The sequence below is a fragment of the Parasteatoda tepidariorum genome, chromosome 3, assembly GCF_043381705.1.
Source record: "Parasteatoda tepidariorum isolate YZ-2023 chromosome 3, CAS_Ptep_4.0, whole genome shotgun sequence".
Taxonomy (NCBI): domain Eukaryota; kingdom Metazoa; phylum Arthropoda; class Arachnida; order Araneae; family Theridiidae; genus Parasteatoda; species Parasteatoda tepidariorum.
The window spans coordinates 90,624,710-90,643,536 of record NC_092206.1 but is presented as its reverse complement, the minus strand read 5'-3'; the positions used below and the strand labels follow the sequence as shown (position 1 = coordinate 90,643,536).

At 30.3% G+C, this 18,827-nt stretch overlaps 1 protein-coding gene across 5 annotated transcripts in view; it reads left to right on the top strand.

The window, feature by feature from the left end:
- The window catches only part of LOC107452712 (transcription factor EB), a 109,826-nt gene that overhangs the window by 25,980 nt on the left and 65,019 nt on the right, over positions 1–18,827 (top strand). Inside the window, exon 1 of one of the 5 annotated variants that reach the window (XM_071178977.1) lies at positions 5,987–6,059. The exons of 3 other annotated variants lie outside the window; for them this stretch is intronic. The gene's annotated coding sequence lies outside the window, so the exon portion shown is untranslated. Of the gene's footprint in view, positions 1–5,986; positions 6,060–17,556; positions 18,490–18,827 lie in introns of those variants that run through there. One more of the 5 variants, XM_071178978.1, reaches the window with a different exon arrangement.

The following is an 18,827-nucleotide window of genomic DNA, read 5'->3' as shown; positions in this document are numbered from 1 at the left end:
TAATTGAATACTATTTTGTTAACAGTTCCAACGATACAACAATTGCTAAAAACCAGTGACACAAGTCTAAATGTCCCTTCCATTTAATCTATAAAATATAAGTGAACTGTTCTTCATTCTATTGCCCACTTTGAATTAAAGTAACATGATGATATATAGGAAACAGTTTGAAACAAGTAACAGTTGCTCTGAACGTGTAACACCAGAATAAAAAAGACGTTCACCTGCAATAACAGAAGTATTACACATCATTTTCTTTTCCTCTCACATTAAATGCATAAATGCACACGTGTCTTATGTGATTCAATATAAAAATACTGAATAGAACAGCTGAAAGATATTATTCGCTGTCAATCGACTTGTCTGCGTTATAGGTCATCTCCCACCGAAACATCTTACGTCTTTTCTCTAATATTTGTTTCATTTTATTTCTATAATACATCACGTCAGGTCATAGCATTCATTTTCTGTAAGAAACAGACCACCATCACCTTTTATATTTTTGCAAAACTTGCGATACTCCTTGAAGATAAGCTCTACCCTTTCACGATAAGATATTTAAAGATAAGATACTCTTTGAGATAAGTTTAAAGATAATATGTAAAGATCCCCATTCTATAAAGTCCATCTCAATAAGATACGCTTTAGGTTACAGCTCACTTTTTATATTATCTTCATATAGTAATGGGAAACCTAAAAGGTATCTATTTATATTAAAACTTATTTTAAAGTTATGGAGAACTACAGGAGTTCCAGACCAAACGTATGCATCTGTTTTAAAGCACTTAGGAGCAAATTCAATTTGTGTTCCCCTTTGCTATATGATTGCAGGAGATCACGTTCATTGGGACAATTTTAAGTTTTATTTAATGTAAAAGTTGAAATTCACTTCACGTGGCCGTGGATTGTAAAATCTAGAATGAGTCTGCTAAGTTTTAATGATGTTTCTTTCCAAGAAGGCAATTCAATAACTACATAAATATCAGTCGATTTGGTTAAAACTTCAGAAGTATGTTAATCCCTTTCGCTCTCTGGTACCATAAATTACTCACCCATCTGATTGTTAAAATTTTTACACTCTAATGTTTAGTAAACACTCTATTTACTGGAGTTGCATATATTTTCTCTAGTATTTTCTATTTCATTACATCAGCGTAAATGTTAATATTATTCTGACCCCTGTAAATCCTATTATATTCGAATCTAGTTTAATCTTAATTATGTTTAATTTCTTATCGATTTCATCGTATGTTCAACCGACTGGTTTCCCAATCATGACTTTACTATTTGGCACCCCCTCTCCCCTCACTTCACACATTCCCCCATAATATGTCTCAATCCGACGAATCAGTTAATGCCGCTTCGCGACAACCCTTTGAGATTTGAGCTATGTTCCAATGTTATTTCATGGTCTATATGCGTTATACGAGTAAGCCACTTTTCAACGTTGTATGAGGAAATTTTTTCGAGTGATAGCTAAGTTTATGTTTTGGTGTATATGATCTGATGCGAAATTATTCTCCATACTTAAATATATTTCCACTGTTCACTATAAATATAACTACTATAAATATATCACTATAAATATTCTCCACACCACTATATAAAAAGCCACTTGGTTCCTGGAAGAATGACAGAAAATTTGAGTTTTTAATAGGCTCTCCGTAAAATATTTTGTAAAAAGTGTAATAATTAGCAGGCATGATTTGAAGCTTCTCTGTTTTTTTCTTTACATTTGTAGAAAGAATTTTGAGCGCAAAAGTTTCATGCATTTACAGTTGGGTTTAAAAATAAGATGTTATTATCGGTTCTATTGTTTACGATTCATTGAATGATGAAGTGTTTTTCAACGTATTTTTAACTCTGCATGGTCGCAATTTCAATAATCATTTCTTTTTTTATAAAAAAAAAAGACATAACCCTACGTTTAATGAAAATTGCAATAATGATATCCAGCGTTTTAAAATCCAGGTAAATCGGGAAAAATTTCACTTGGGCCCAGTTATTAGCAAACGAAGCCGGTGGTATTTAAGACAGAATAGCATTTTCGTTTTCTAAATTATGTCATATGAATTGACACTCCTCCACCACAACAGCCAGGTGCAGAGATGTCTCAATCATTTAGCCACTGCTTTCTCCTTTAATAGCAGTTCTTTTTACCAAAGATAAAAACTGGTAGTAAAATTAGTTCATTATAAGATTTTCTTTTGGAGAATCAAAACTGCAAAACTGAACCTTTAATCTAAAATATATTTAGCTTTATACTCATACTCATATGTGGTGGTTATCTTAGCATCAGCCCCGCCAGGGGCTCTAACTAATTCATCTGAGTGGGAATAAATAATAAATCGCCGAATTTCAAATGAATGGTGAAAGTTGGGGTTCAGTAACATTTACTGAGTGAAAATTAAAATTAAGTAGCGAGATTAAACAAACAAATTTAAGAGAGAGAAGAGGTTTTTGTGGGAGACTGTCTCACCTCCCTTCGAGGTATTACCCCCGAGCTTCTCAGGTGCACAGTAGCCACGTAGCCTCAGAGAACATGAAAAATGCATGATGATAAATGATAAATATATATATACATGATGATAAATATGATGATAATATATGATAATATATGATGATAATGATGATAAATATATACAAGTATTTACAAAATTTACGGGTCAAAACTCCATCGGATAGGAAAAAGGCGGTGGCCGGGCTATATTTTATATTGTCTTTGATCAGCTCTAAATCAAAGTTTTTAAAGTAGTTGCATGTATCACAGGAGAGTGCATCTCTGAAGAAACTTGCACATAGTTCAGCTATATGCTCATCTATTTTGTTGATTTTTAAATCTCTTCTTAGATCTTTCATTCTGATGGATCTGGGGGCTCCAGTGATGTATCTGAAAAATTTGTTTTGAGTACTCTCCAGTTTCTTCTTTTGATTTAGCTTTATATTTTTAAAGATAACTTTTTTTTAAGATTTTTTTTAAAACTTTAAAGGATAATTATGGTAGATAATTTAATTAAATATCTGCAGAAAAGGACCGATTGAAATACCCAAACTGCAATTAACCATTTATGCAACTGATTCTATTTTTGTTTCTTAATAGTTATTTTTTATTGGCAAGTGAGGGACACAGTTTGGAAAAATTAAACAACTGTTTCATCAAGTTGTCGTGAATTGCATAATAGGCTTCAATTTTAAAGACTAAGTTCTTCAGTTGTATCAGATATTTAATTTAATCTTTATTATAAGATAGTGATTTGTTAAAGGATATTGTTTCCTCGATCTTTTTTTACCAGTTTTTAAACTTTTACAGAAAATGGATACACTGTGACCTAAAGGTTCGTATCGACTAGATCAACCCTCTGACGTAGAATTTTTATTAAATTTTCGTATAATTTTCATTATTTCGTATTAATTTAGGTCAAAATAAGTGAAAATAATATATTTAACATTTTAATATTTTATGGTTATGAAATACAACATGAAACACCGTGTAAGATTTCAATTTTCGTTAACTCTCCATTTTAATAAACATTTCTTAAGGAAATACACAAGAAGACATAATTTGTGACATTTAGAGATCCTGTGAGAGTTAGGTGCGCCTGTCTTGGCGAGTGGTGGCCATTTGGCGATGAGATGTGGTGTTGGATCCGAGAAGTGAAAATGGGAACGCTGCTTTTGAACACTGTTCTCTCGCTCGAAGCAGTGTTCAAAAGTAGTGTTCCCATTTTCATTTCTCGGATCCAACTCCACATCTCATCGCTCGAAATCAATTTTTATCTTATTTGGTGTTTTGACTGAATGTTATGTTTGTTTGTATTTGTGTGTGTTGAGGAAATGAGAAGATTTTATAAATAATAGATTTACAATCCTGGAATACTTATTTGCCACACCGCTATCTTTTTTAAAGGTAAAATCTTCCAAGAACGGGTCTTCTTCAAGAAATAATTTTCTCATTTGCATTTATTTACATCTAAGAGAAACAGTTATTCTCAAGTGAAATATCTTCAACTAGTGGGCTGCGTGTATATGTAAATTCGTGAAAAAAAGCGCTTTCGACAAAATACTAAAGTAGAGATCTATCGACAAAGACTACTCACTTCTGCCTAGTTTAATAGTATGAGATTGCCGCAGCTGATGCTTACTGGTTATTTCAGTTTCCGTTTTTAAAAGCGCTATATGTTGAGCCACCTCATCTAGATTTGGCATGTATGTGACATTTTTAGTGGTAATCATTGGTCGATTCGCCGTGTAAGAGAAATATTAACGTAAACAAAGCAAAGCAAACGTTGCCACCGGTGGAAAAGAAATACAGCCAAAATTCTGGAGCCACGTAAGAGAATTATATATATTAGATTAACAAAGTCAATTCTTGTAAATTTTTGAATACGAATGAAAGAAAAAACATTTTCAAGCTACCTTTTTGGATTATAGATTTATCGTACAAATATAATTCCGATAAACTAACAGACTTTTTTAGTAACTGTTAGAGTGTTTTTTTTATGAGAGAGTACCAATATCTATATATGTATATATAATAAAACTGTGAATGACCGAAATATATACTAGGTCTAATTAAGTGCCNGGATGTACGTACTTTTTGAACGGCCCCTAACTGTTAGAGTGTTTTTTTTATGAGAGAGTACCAATATCTATATATGTATATATAATAAAACTGTGAATGACCGAAATATATACTAGGTCTAATTAAGTGCCACTACCCGGTATACATTTGCCCGGTATGCCCTAACATCAATGTTTTTTCAAGGTCAAGTGCTACTGCCCAGTATACATTTAATCAGTACTTCGAACCCTTATGTTTCTCCTAATCTATCTTCCGTAGATATTAAAATATCGAATAAATATGATTATATCAACGAATAAATTAATATCAAATCGGATATAACAAATATTTCGAACGTTTACCAAAGCGACTATGAGATTGTTGACATTCACCGGTGAAAGTCGACATTCTCTTGATTTCGTACCGATATATATATATTGTATTTAGAGCGTGAGAAAAAATATATATAAAAGACACCAGTGTCCTAGAGTTAATACTACATTCGCTTTGTTACCACTTTTTACAGATTCACCAGTTTTCTAAACGGTGCTCCAAGTTAGTTCATAAGTATCATTTTAACCCTTTCTAAAGCGGTGGTAAGTATACTCACCACCTCTTTTTAAAGTCCATGGTAAACTTTTTTACCACTTTTAGTTTAGGTTTCCATTTGTTAATAACTTCAGCTTTCTTGAAGTGCGTTTGAATAAATTTGTTAACCATTTTTTAGTTTAAGAAAACGTATAAAAGTTATATAATACCTTTTGAGGTTTGTAGCATTTATAAAATATATTTTATAAATAACGAAAAATAAAAGTCAATAAGTTCCTAATAGATCGTGGAAAATATACTTACTACCAAAAAAAAAATGGCATTAAAATTTCCATAAATTTTTTATGAGCTAAATTAGTTTTTTTTTCTTTCTTATATTATTTTCAATGCCAAAAATAATTTAATTTACCTTTACTAGAAATAAATGACCCATTAAAGGGTTAAAGTAAAATTGCATTAAAAGTTTTGTACAGCGCAAATGTTTAATAATTTCAATCATTTCCTGATTGGTAATGTAAAGAATAATAGCATGATAATAAAATAAACATTGCAGTACAATTCGTGGAACTTACTCGCGATCAAAATATAGAGTGAATCACTTATTTGGCATTTTCTAAATGGCAACAACACTAATCTTTATGAAAACATATTTTTCGGACGCGTGCAATCGAGTAATCAAGACAGCTGTCTTCATACTACTCAAAAGTGATTGTGAATGAAATATGATCTTAGTTCACCTCATTTCAAGGTCTCTTTTCTACATTGATTAGGTTATTGTTGGTGTCTGGTTCATTTTAGTTATGAATCACCGCGACAGGAAATTTAAATTTACTGTGAACAGTGAAACCTCTCAGTAGCGACCGCTCTCCGTTCCACAGTTAAATGGTCGCTGACGGAGATGGGTCGTTCTTAGAGGTTACCTCCATTGACTTCAAAATTGTTATCGAAGGTACGTGATTTCTCGCAGACGGTTTTATTTTTAGTCAATGTCGTTTTCCTGGTGTGGAAATGCCTCTTCTTCATGAAAAGACGTATTGATGAATAAAAATTTAGCGTCTATAAAAATGATCCCGACTGATGTAATTATGTGTAAAAACAATTTTACCAATTATGAATGATAAAGCTATTTTAAGTAAATAAACAATAACGTTTTTGTTTATGGTTGCTTTTCATTTTATAGCATAAAAATTAGTTAGTTTTAAAAGATGAGAAGAGGTTTGTTTATTAGAGCTGATTGTTTTTTCTAATTTAACTTTCAGCTCTATAAATAAACCATTGATAGCATCGTCTTTAGCACTCTGACTGAAATATGAGGCTGTATTGTTAAAAAGAACTGTCTAAATAAGAGTCTCACATAAATATTTAGAATGCATTTTAATCTACTTATTTGATTTCTTGTTTTTATATTTTTTCGTGTTTCCTTATTTGACTTTTTCCACATTGAGTGCAAATATTTGCCCGGTCACTGGGAGAGGTTTTAATGGTCTCTCCTAAAGGTTTTCTCTTCAATACAAAGTCTATGGGAAAAATTTCCGCCCCCCCCCCCAAATCTGGTCGTAAATAGAGGTGGTCTTCCCTGGAGGTTTCACTGTACTTAGTTCATTGAATTTCTTACTTTCTTATGGGTTTGGATAAATGTCACATTATCACTCCGGATGTCACATTATTTTTTAAATAATTAAAATTTTAAAAGTAAATTATAAAAATTAAAAGCATTTTTTGTGTCGATTATAATCGAAATTTCCTGAAAAAAAATTTTCTTCACAATTTTGTTCTAAAAAAGATTAGTAATCGAACAATTTCATATTTCAGACTTAGCTCTGAGGTAATTGAGATTAATATGAATAAAATGCTCCGAATGTCACATTAGCTTTTAAACAATTAAAATTCATAAAGTCTATGATAAAAATTATGAATATTTGCATTTTTTTACATAATATAGTAGAAATAAATAACGGAATTTTTTTTAAATTTAGTTTTTAATAAGATTTGTTAGTAATCGAACAGGATGTAACATCAGGTTGTTTAGAAATAACAAAATGAGTCGTGGTGGCTCAGGGGATAGAGTGCTCGCCTCCCAATGAGGTTTCCGGGTTCGAATCCCAGCGAAGGCTGATGGATACAAATTCCGCACCTGGCTTGCACCGACAACAGCAGTGACGTGAAATATCCTCAGTGGTAGAGTTGCCTTGTCGAGAGTTACCTGTTCTTGGCAATAGTGGAATATCCTTGATGTCGTTTATCCATTTCTTGTCTTTGTTTGCCTCTTTTTTGTTTTTCCAAAAAGACAGTTATAAAATAAAAATAAAATTACGATTAAATTGTTTTAATTACCATTGAATATTCAGTGGCTACAATATGAAATGAATTTGTGTCACTTTAGTGGAATTGACTCCAACTTTCTTAATCGACGTTATTTGCTTTAAGAAACGATACCAAACAATGAAAAAAGACGAACATTTGTTTAATGCCATTCGTACGAGCTAAGATAAAATGTTTCAGCTGCTTACATATTAAATTCCAAAATCCCTAGACGCACGCACTGGTAGTTGATGTTCGAAAAATAAATAAATAAATAGTGTCTTTAATTACTCTACACCGAAGTGCGAGTATCTTATTGCAAAAGTCGAAAACACCAAATAAATATGCGTAAAAATATTTTCAATTCTGTTTACTTTTATGTGAGTCAGTGAAATATAAATAGAGTTGTTGATTTGTTGAAGAAGAGATAAAAGAGTTTAGAAGGAACGTTTAATTGAGTGTTTTCAACATTATCTTCAAATCTAAATAGTCATCGACGCAAAGGATCAATAACTAAGTAGATAGCCCAACTTCGATAAAAATTTGACCCAGTCGGGATTGCGCATGCCCAGGCGGCATGCAACCTACCTTTACATCTACAGTTTGTAAAGAGAAATTTGGAGAAACATTTTTATTAGTATATAAATAGAATTAACAGTTAATAACAATTTCAAAACAAAATAAAAACTGAAAAATTAAGAAGGAGTTTTTTAAGGAATAGTAATATTAAATTACAACAAGTAGGTTTAAATATTTGGAACACATCATGCTTTTGAATTTCAAAATTAAATTTACTTCACGCGCAAGCTCAACAAAAATTTCGAATCCATGAAATTTTGATCCATTATGTGAGCAACCATGCAAATTAGATCCATTCTGTTGTCTGTGAGATTTCGAACTTATGGAATTCTATTCCGTATTGTCAGTTCCCCTAATTCCTTTACCCATTTGTTACAATCTTCTCAATTTAGAACATTGCTTCTAACAAGGGAAACTAGGGAAGTGTGACTCGCCAATTTTGAAATAAACTAGTGGGATGTATGCCTTATGAGGAATAATTTTAGGGGGAACCATTCGTTTCGGCCCATAGAAGGTCCTGTGAGAGATAAAAAATAGTTCAATATATAGAAAAATCGGTATTTTATTACTTCAATGCAGACTATTAGTTATTGCAATTGTCTCATACTCCAATTAATTTTGTGGTACTTTCACGTACTGTATAACGCATATTTACTGTCGAAATTGATTTCGAAAATTTTATATATCTGTAGTTTTTAAGAAAAATTTGTTAGGTTAATTTTTAAAAAAAATTGACATCAAATTTTTAAAATTTTTTTTTCAAGAAACTTTCCAAATTCATTGGAGTATGTAATTGCAAATCAATTAATAATTAATTAATTTTCTGATTGATTTATTAATTAGCAAATTAATTAATTATCCAATTAATTACAAATTAATTGGATTATGAGACAATTACAATAACTAATAGTCTGCATTGAAGTAATAAAAAACCGATTTTTCTATATATTGAATTATTTTTTATCTCTCACAGGACCTTCTATGGGCCGAAACGAATGTTAATTAATTTATTAATTAGCAAATTAATTAATTATCCAATTAATTACAAATTAATTGGAGTATGAAACAATTACAATAACTAATAGTCAGCATTGAAGTAATAAAATACCAATTTTTCTATATATGGAACTATTTTTTATCTCTCACAGGACATTCTATGGGCCGAAACGAATGTCTCCCCCTAAAATTATTCCTCATAAGGCATGCATCCCACTGGTTTATTTCAAAATTGGAGAGTCACACTTCCCTAGTTTCCCTTTTAAGTGTAATAATGTTAGATTAAATAGTTTCTATTTCATTTTTAAATAAAGAAGGCAGTTTCTCATTCGTAAAAACTGGTACTTCAAGTTTGAAAAAGAAAAGCTGTAGTACAGAAATTGCTCTATGTTTAAAATAACAAGAGTAGCAGAATGAAATTGCCATACGTCTCAGAAGGCGTTGCTGAGAAATCCAATCAACGAATCATTCTCTAAATCACCTCTAATCAATCTAACAAAATCTCTCTTTACAAACTGTAGATGTAAAGGTAGGTTACATGTTCCCAATCTACCTCTTCGATTACTTGCGTAAATTTAAAAAAGTATATAATCAATGAAGGGTGCTAAAAATGTCAATTTAATTTCATTGGGGGGATATGTATGTATCATAAAAAGTTTTACAAATCTTTGTATGTAATTTCTTTATCTAAATTCTTCTTTTTAGTTTATTATTCAAAACGAAACTCGTTTTTACATTTATTATTCACATCCGGCATTTTAGTTCTAACTTTAGATTAAGGAATGCCGGAATTAACATTTTAAGTTTTTCCTTTAACCAATCGTGAGAACGGGAGAAATCCCTCAACCTATTTTTTGAACGAGTTACATGAAATAATAATTCCCTTTTTGCATGCTACTAAGTGATCATTGAGGTAAGAATGCAAGATTTTCACTAGCTTTCAGACTGAAGGACTTCCAACTTAGATCATTCAGCTTCTTGCTCTCTGTACGATGATTTCAAACTCCTATCTCATATAATTGCAAAACTGTAAAATCATTATTTATAATTAAATTTTTATAAATGCAAGCGAAAATTATTTGCGAGTAAAGAAATTGCTATTTTAAGCAAAATAACTTTCATCATTTCTTATACAGTCTGTTATATGAACAATTCACTATCGCAGTTGGAATTGTCGATAAATGTATTATGTATGCATTAGTCACCGCCGACGCTATATTTATTTCTAAATTGTTGATTTAAATTGAAAATTGGAAAGTTGTTAGGAAGGCAAATAAATGACACGTCCCTAAAAAAGCATAAAAACATTAATTATATTAATTAAATAATTAATGATAATAATAATTGTTAATTAAATAATTAAAATAAATAAAAAGGCATTTTTGATACCTCTGAAAAGACTTTACTTGTTTCTATACAAAATATTTTGAGATTAGAGTTCAAATAAAAACAGACTTTAACACAAACACTAAACATCTTTTTTTGACCAATTACTTATTTATACTCCTCTGTCTTTATCAAGATAAAGATTAGAGCAATGAAAATTGATTCTGGAAGTAAATAGTGTTTATCTAAGATTAGAGAGACAATGAAATGTGATTTATATATTATGAAATGCTATTTTCTGACATTATTTATTTATTTGAATAACCTCTTAGATTGTCTTTTTTTTTATTTTCTGATTGACATTTAGATGTTTAGTTACGTGATTCACCAAAGATTGTTTTGCTGTCAAGCTATGTTTCTGAAAAGATTGCCATGTATCGTTTATCAGTACAGCGAGAAAAAAATAATTGACGCCGAATTTTCTCTTGAATTTCTGTTTACCTCAAAAAAATTTATGTTTATCCTCTTTTTCAATGAATATATAAACTGCTTAAGACCCGAAGTATACATTTTCCACTCAGCTAAATGCAGAATACCTACGATTCTTTTTTGTTTGACTATTTAAAAATTTTTTTTAACAGGTTTACCATGGTTCTAATAATAAATTAATAGTGGTTACTATAATGAAATAAACTTCGATCATTTCGGAAATGTATGGCCAAAGCGATGTGTTATTTTATTTAAAAAAATTTATTTTTATGAAATTCTTGTTCTCGAATGTATTAAAAATGAGTAAGAAAATAAAAACGGTAACACAAACGGGCAAGATAACAATACGAAAAATAAATATGACATCAATATGAAAGGCTTAAAAATTCAGAATAATTTTAAGAAACAATAATAAATGAAAAGAAGTAACTAAAATTGCACACAATTAAAAGTGTAGTTATCTTTTAATCACATCCTTTAACGTCTGTGAAAGTGAAAGTAACTTTTCGAAAAAGGGTATTTACCGATTTATTTTTTTACTCATTTCCTTCCGTCAGCAGAATAGGAAAAGAAGTGAAATGCTACATAAGCAATTTATCGCCTGCTCTTTGATAAGAACAAATTACTGCGGTTTCCACAGAAAAAAAACTTTGTTTATTGTCTGCTGATCTAATTAAGTTATTGCTCATATTCATGTGGTTAAACGTGTAAAAATGCAATTTTTATAATAAGTTAATAAAATAAAAAACATTAGCATTACATTGAATCTTCTTTCTATCAGCGCTTTATCTATCAAGAATCTATCTATCAGCGCTTCAAGTTACAGTTATTTTCAAAAGTGACTACCATTTAACTATCAAATACACAGTTTCTGATAAAAATGAAGATACTTTTATTATTGATACTTATTTTGGGGAACACGAATGTTGCTGTCGAACCCAAAAAAATTTAAAAAGTAAAATAATTAGTGTACCAGTTTTAACTTTTTTGAAAGAAACGCAAGAGAGCATTTTTCTTCCCTTCCTGTGTAACCCATGGAATATCGAAATTCTCGCATAATTTCGAGACATAAATTATATAGTATAATTTCATTAGTTTTTTTTTTAAATTTATTTCTTTGCAAAATATATTAATATTATGAGTCGTTATATTTTGATTTAAAATTATGCATTTGCAATAACAACCAAAGCCAGACTATCAATGCACTGTGGGCCAGAAGACCATGATCTTTGACCAAAAATCAAAAATTAAATTTTCAACTAAAATATGTGTAGACAGTTTTAATATAGCCCAAATAAAGTATTCATAATCATTCTAAACATTATAATTTACTTTTTGGATCGACGAGAGTACAATGTAATGAAAAATATGTTTAAAAAATTGTTTTAAATGTAACTTTTAAATTTTTATTTCAGAAATATATATAGGAATTTCACCCTACTGTTACATTTTTATCAGAGTAATTAGTCTGAAATTATAGTACAATTTTTCAATTTGTTGGATTAGTTAATACTCTTGACAAACTTATAGTTTATATCTTATCTTTCGGAAAAACCTGCCCCATTTTGCCCGTATTGCAAAGGTGGACTAAATATTCCGAAAAACAAAAATCATGTTTTTTTTTCATGTTTTCGCGTTATTTTGTAATATTGCTTCGGAAATATAATTTGCTTTTTATTTTTTATGTAAAATTACGAAAATTATTATATTTTCATTGCTATATTTAATTATTTAAACGTACTATATAAAATTTTTATTTTTGCTCGCCATATTTCAGCAGCCATTTTTTTTTTGTTGGTATTTTTAGTGTATTTCAAAATTTCAACTATGAATTCAATTTACCTGCACATAAAAACCCCCAAATTTTGAAACAAATTTTATCGAAATACTAATTTTGGCAACGAAACCTTGGATGCTGGCCCACTGCGCAATGGTCCAAATTGAGGAGAGGACAACAGGGAAAAAACAGGGTTCCTACGAGTCTTGAAAATTTTAAAAGCGATTACGAAAATGAAACAAATATCGATATTTTAATTTTTGGCTAACCACAATAAAAAATTGTTTGTCAAAGAAAGTATATATGCATGAAAATTCGAGCTTCTAAAGCACTTAACGATAAAGTGGTACATTAAAATAAGAAATATCTTCTAGAATTAATTTAAATTTTCTACTACTACTAAAACTTTTCCAGGACCGCGGGAACCCTCTAAAAACTGTGTTTAAAATCTTTATTTGCGCACTACACTATACAAGGGGAAAAATTATTTGAACTTGATACAGAAATTTTGTATTAGTCGAAGGATATTTAACGTACCCTTTAATTTTATTTTCACTTTCGCGTACCTAGCCATCTTAAAGAAGACGCAAGTTTAAAATTTTATTTTCAGCGAGCCATTCGACCGATTTCGTTCGAATTTTGTCATTTAGAAATACAAATTTTAAAATGGTTTAAAAATGTTTATCTTAAGATTCAAAATATTTTTGACGATTAACTAAAATAATGAAAAAAATAACAAATATATATGCACATTTAAAATTATTTTTACATGAAATTATCTTTAGATAAACGAATTTTAAAAGTTTGTGCAAAAATTTTCAATTTTTCCTAATGTCTCCTAAACTATTAGGACAAAACTTTTCACATAGTGACTCACTTCCATAATTTAAATATCAAAAATTCCAAACAGGAGTCTAAATTTGCTGTTGCAAGTTGTTTCAAACATTTTTAACCATTTTTGAATATTTAATAATGTGCGTAATAATTTTCACTTTTGAAAAGAAGTAGATATTTTTTTAAAATTTCTGGGTTTCTAAAAATTAAAAGTCCCGCAGTGAACTGATCGTTAAGACACGGTTCCCAGCAGATCACCGAAGTCAAGCATCACTTGCTGCGGTCAGTGTGCGGGTNGGCTGTTGTCAGTAAACGGGTGGATGCGTAGGCACCGAGGATGCGCTCTGTATTGGTCCTCTTTAAACTGTTCTATCGTAAAGTGTTCGACTTCGAGCTCAGGGGTGCCATCCCCTCCGCAGAGGATCAAAAATTGTGATGGCATGTCTTCGGATCATCCTCCGGTTTCCCAGACCGTCGCTAATAGCCCATTGTGCAGCTCTAGTGCGACGTAAATTAACAACAACAACTAAAATTAAAAAAAAAAAAAGAGTTTTTAAAAATTGTGAATTGAATTGAGCAGTTATGCGCATTATAAGTATTTATACCAGTTGCTGGAAGAAAAAAATCTGGATACTATTTTTAAACTGTGTTGAAAAATTATAAAATATGTATTTTGCTTTTACGACACCCTCAATAACCTTGAGACTACTTAATTATATATTTAAGATAATTTCATACTTAAGGCTAGGTCCCAGAACCATGAAGATCGAGTTTTAAGACTTGAAAATCTGTTCATTCGTTCAAAAGTTATTCAATGTGATCACTTTTTTTATTTTATTTTGCACACTTAGCTAAGATTTTGTTTTAGAACGAAACCGTTAATGATTTAGAATTTATGGCATCATGAGTGTTTTTGTTTTGCCCGAAAAATTTTGAAAATGGAGGGAACTAGTTAAGAAATCAGATGCTTTCAGTTGACGCTAACCTAAGTTTTGTTGCGATGTGATCGAAATATCGTAGCAAAATCGATATTAATATTAAAGTGAATAATTTTTTAGCAATTAATTTTCATACTTAAAATGAATATTTTTTAAAATTTTAGTAGTTTCCGGCCTTGTTCCCTTCTATTTATGCGGCCGCAGAGGGGACTTTAGACTGACCTTTTCCTTTACTGTTTGTTTCATAAGGTTTTATTTGACGGTCTAATAGCTTTTGACTTTTGTGGTGGTTGAACTTAAAACTTTTAAAAAAATAAGAGAGTGAAAGAAAGAATATAAAAAAAAGACCATTATCAAAAGTTTTACAAAAAAATTAGTTAGATAAATTTTTAAAAGATTGAGAGATATTTTTAAAAGGTTCAAAGGACACGGTTAATGATGATTTTCCATTCTTACATCTCTCTCTTTTATATACAAACAAAATACATGATTTAAAAATATGTTATAAAAACTTTGAAATTCAATATGATACATTTTATTCTGTTAATAGAACACAGTATGGTGTTATTTTTAAAAGAAGGTTAACAAATTGTTTTCTTGTTTATCTCGGTTTTTAACGCTAGTAATTTAAAACAATGCATGCTACGTCACAGTTTGTCCAAGAAAAACGTGTTGAATGAAATAGCACGGAAAACATGTAACGTGTATCGGTGACACGTATAGTCTTTTACTTAAATTTAAAAACCATGCACATATTTTGTGAATCAACAAATTAACCTTCCCCATTATAACCCGACTTTGATTTAAAGTAGTTTCCTTCCTTAAAAATAATCATATTAAAAGCAATGCCAAACCTTATCTCTTTAGTTAATAAAGATGGATGATATAAGAAATTACTGCGTAGTTTACCTGCTTTAGATAAGCTATTGTTTTCGAAATGGATAAATAAACAATTTGTATTTGGAAAAAAATAATGATTGGTATAGGCGCTTCTATTTTACCTTCTTTCATAATGAAGTGTCATAATTTGTTTTTGATACTCATTGTAACACATACATAAAACAATTTAGTACGGAATATGATTTGAAATCTTTTGAAAATTTTAATAGTGTCACTCAGTAGTGGTCGGAAAAATTACATTTTTTTTAGTAGTTTATTACAACTACATTGTTACAAATGTAGTTAACTGCAGCAACGACTTTTTTTTTAAATGTAGTGATTACGAACTACTACTTTGAAATTCAGTACTTCACTACTTTAAAGAGGCGAACTTGACTGGAGAACTTGATGTACGCCTATGTTCAAAATGGTTCTGAATAAGAAATTGACTTACACTAAATATAAGGGAATAATTAAGAATTATTCCGCTCATGGGCTGCAATAGCGGCACAACTCAAAAAATCATGTTTTGAGATAAGTGGGTTTAAAGTTTTCATTGCTAAGCAAAATGCATAAAAAATGCTTTAGTTTGTTTAAATGAAGATTACCTTCAAGTTGAATTATGAGTTGTGCTAGTATTGCTGCTGAAAAGAATGTGTATTTTCATATTTACACCTGTTCTTAGTCCAAAACACGTGTTTTTTTAGTTGTGCCACTATTGCAGCCCATGAGCGATTTATTCCTGTTTACACGAGCCAGTTTGTTATTGCAAAACATTTTTTGTCTAGTTTATTCCTTTAACCTTCAACTTCTTATGCCTTTTTCGACGACAAATATTTAATTTAAGAAACTCGATACTATCAAATACTTGCAATTTTTTAATTGTTTAACGCTCTTTTATTTCCTCTAAGAAATTAAGTACATCGAAAATACGTTCCCTTACTTTGAAATAACATCAATGTTTCGTGAGTGCGAAAGTGTGACAGAAGTGATTCATTACCTATTTTTTGCAATGCTTAGTTTATGTATTAGTTGTACGTGATTTTAAATACGTAATTTCTATTAACGCACAGCTGCAGCCACAGGGTCTTTTCCATTGCATTTATTGACTGAGCAGCGAAGATTTTTACCCATCAAAATCGAATAATTAGTAGGGTTAGAGCCTTGTTTCTTTACTAAACTAACGTTAAAAGTAGTGGCCAGGAGTCGCTACAAACTACTGTTTTTTTTTTAATCGCACTACTCGCTACACTACTTTTTTTTTAAAAAAAAAATTACACTACTTTTTTTTAAAAAAAAATAGCGCGCTATAAACTACAAACTACGAAAAAGAGTAGCGACTGCAATAGTTTCACTACTTGTAGTGCGCTACTTCTGACCAGTAATCTCACTATACTTTTTAGTTTCTTTTAATTTTATTACAGTCCTGAATTATGAAAATTGTCAAAGTGTATGTCTCTATATTAAACAATCGTATGCACCGCTGCTACTATTTTGGCTGTTGAACTTTACATTTTGTTTTGCTATGCAAAAACTAAGACTCTTAGAAAGTTGAGATTATGAACGTGCGTAGAACGATATGGAGAAAGTACAAGGGAATAAAATAATTTAGCATGCGATTATTAGTTTGTGAATTATTAAATGCTAAACTTGTATTAAAAAATACCGTACAGGCTACTCCGCAGGCTGCAGAAATGCTACTACACGGTAAAATTTGATATGCTGATTTGCCATTTCTGTTGAACACGAAGATTTTTCGAACTTCCGATTTGTTCTAATTTATTGTAATTTTAAGTGCTTTCGCGCTTACCCCCCCCCCCNAAAAAGAAAAACATTTTTAAAGGTCAAGAAGAAAAAAAACTACCAACGTAACAAATTTATTTTCAAAATTCTTTTGAAATTAAAAAAGAATATTTTGATATTATATTATTTTAATCATATAAAATATTAGAAAGCACTCTAATTTACGGATATAACCGTGTGAACTTAAGACGAGATAATATCTTCTCGTTATTTTGTTTTTTGATTTTTTGTTTAATTTTTAAAAGAATTTTCGAAATAAATTTGTTGTTTTTAGTAGTTTTTGTCTACTTCTTTAAAAATGTTTTTCCTTTTAATTTCTTTCTTTGTAAATATTTATTTATGTATACTATTTTGTCGGTAGCAAACCGAATGAGCCGGCTGTTTTATTGACATTGAGACAACAATCAAACAGAGGTACATTCGCACGATATACTTCCATCTGTTTCAACAACAACATTTCTTTTCTAGAGAAAAAGAAAATCATTTCCAAAGCCTATTATTACTAGGGATTTTCCCTTATTAACCTCTTTAAAGATTTTGTCCACTCGTATAGACGTACTATCTTTGACTCTGTGTTATCAGAACATATTTGTTTATAAAACAATCCACTCAGTTTAGCTTGTCAGACCTGCAGTCCCAAAGAAGTAAACATATTCTACTAAATGTAAAGAGATATTGCATTTGATGGAACAGCCGAATTACCTTAATACTCCTCTCGAATCTATTCTAGAAGAAAACAAGTTGCAGTCAGTTAAGATAAAGTTTATTCTCATCTGCTACATAGTTCTAGATTGAAATACAATGTTTATTCGGAATTTTGAATTTCCGCTGTTCTATCTTACTACCTTACTGTACTAATTTGCTGCGTTTTTGCAGTTAATTTATTAGAATTTTGATCGTCTGCTGGAATTATTTCATTATAATGAATTTATCGTCAGCCCATCGGAAATTTGGCTTTCGTGATGAATTGATCGTCTGTTTGAAATAAATTATTTTATAAAATTAAGTCATCGCTAGTAGTGAAAAAATAATTTTATTAAAATGAGTTAATAGCTAGTTTGATTAAGTTAGTTTGAAGTTTTTTAATTATTTTGTTAAGATAAACTCAGGGACTGTTAAGAAGATATTATTTTATTATCTTGAAATAATTGCCTGCTTGGTTGAAGTTATCTTTTTTTTTTATAATAAAGCAAATGTCAATGCAAATAGCACTTTGCTGCCATGAAATTAATTTTCCCCCAAAATATAAGTGATCATCCGTCAGCAGATGAAAATTAATTTATTATATTAATAACAATAATAATCAGCTACTGAATTGAATGGATTTTATTATCATGATCTCCAATTCCAAACGGATTCCATAACGCAATTTCAAATAGGATCTTAAATATTGTATAGAGCCTTACTGACCAAGAAATGTATAACAGTTCCTAACCATGGCCTGATTAGTTTGCAAAGTAAGTATAAATTTTATCTTTTAATATTGGTTTATCGTTCTTATTCATTTACACTTTAATTCATATCACTCCTCCTAATCGTTTTTGGGACACATCTTATCGATATTGAAAAATACCATCTATTTCTCGCTTTAGTTGCATGCATTATCATTGCTTCCCATATCGCTGCAGCAGTCTTTAAAACTGACAGCTGATAAACCTATATTAAACATAATTGAATACGCACATGGAATGCCCTCTGTTCGCTGTGTTCGAGGTTAAGTTAAATCAGGTAAAAGTATATTCACATGGACTTCGCTCTGAAATAAATGATATATTTTAAATGAACTGCCATCGAT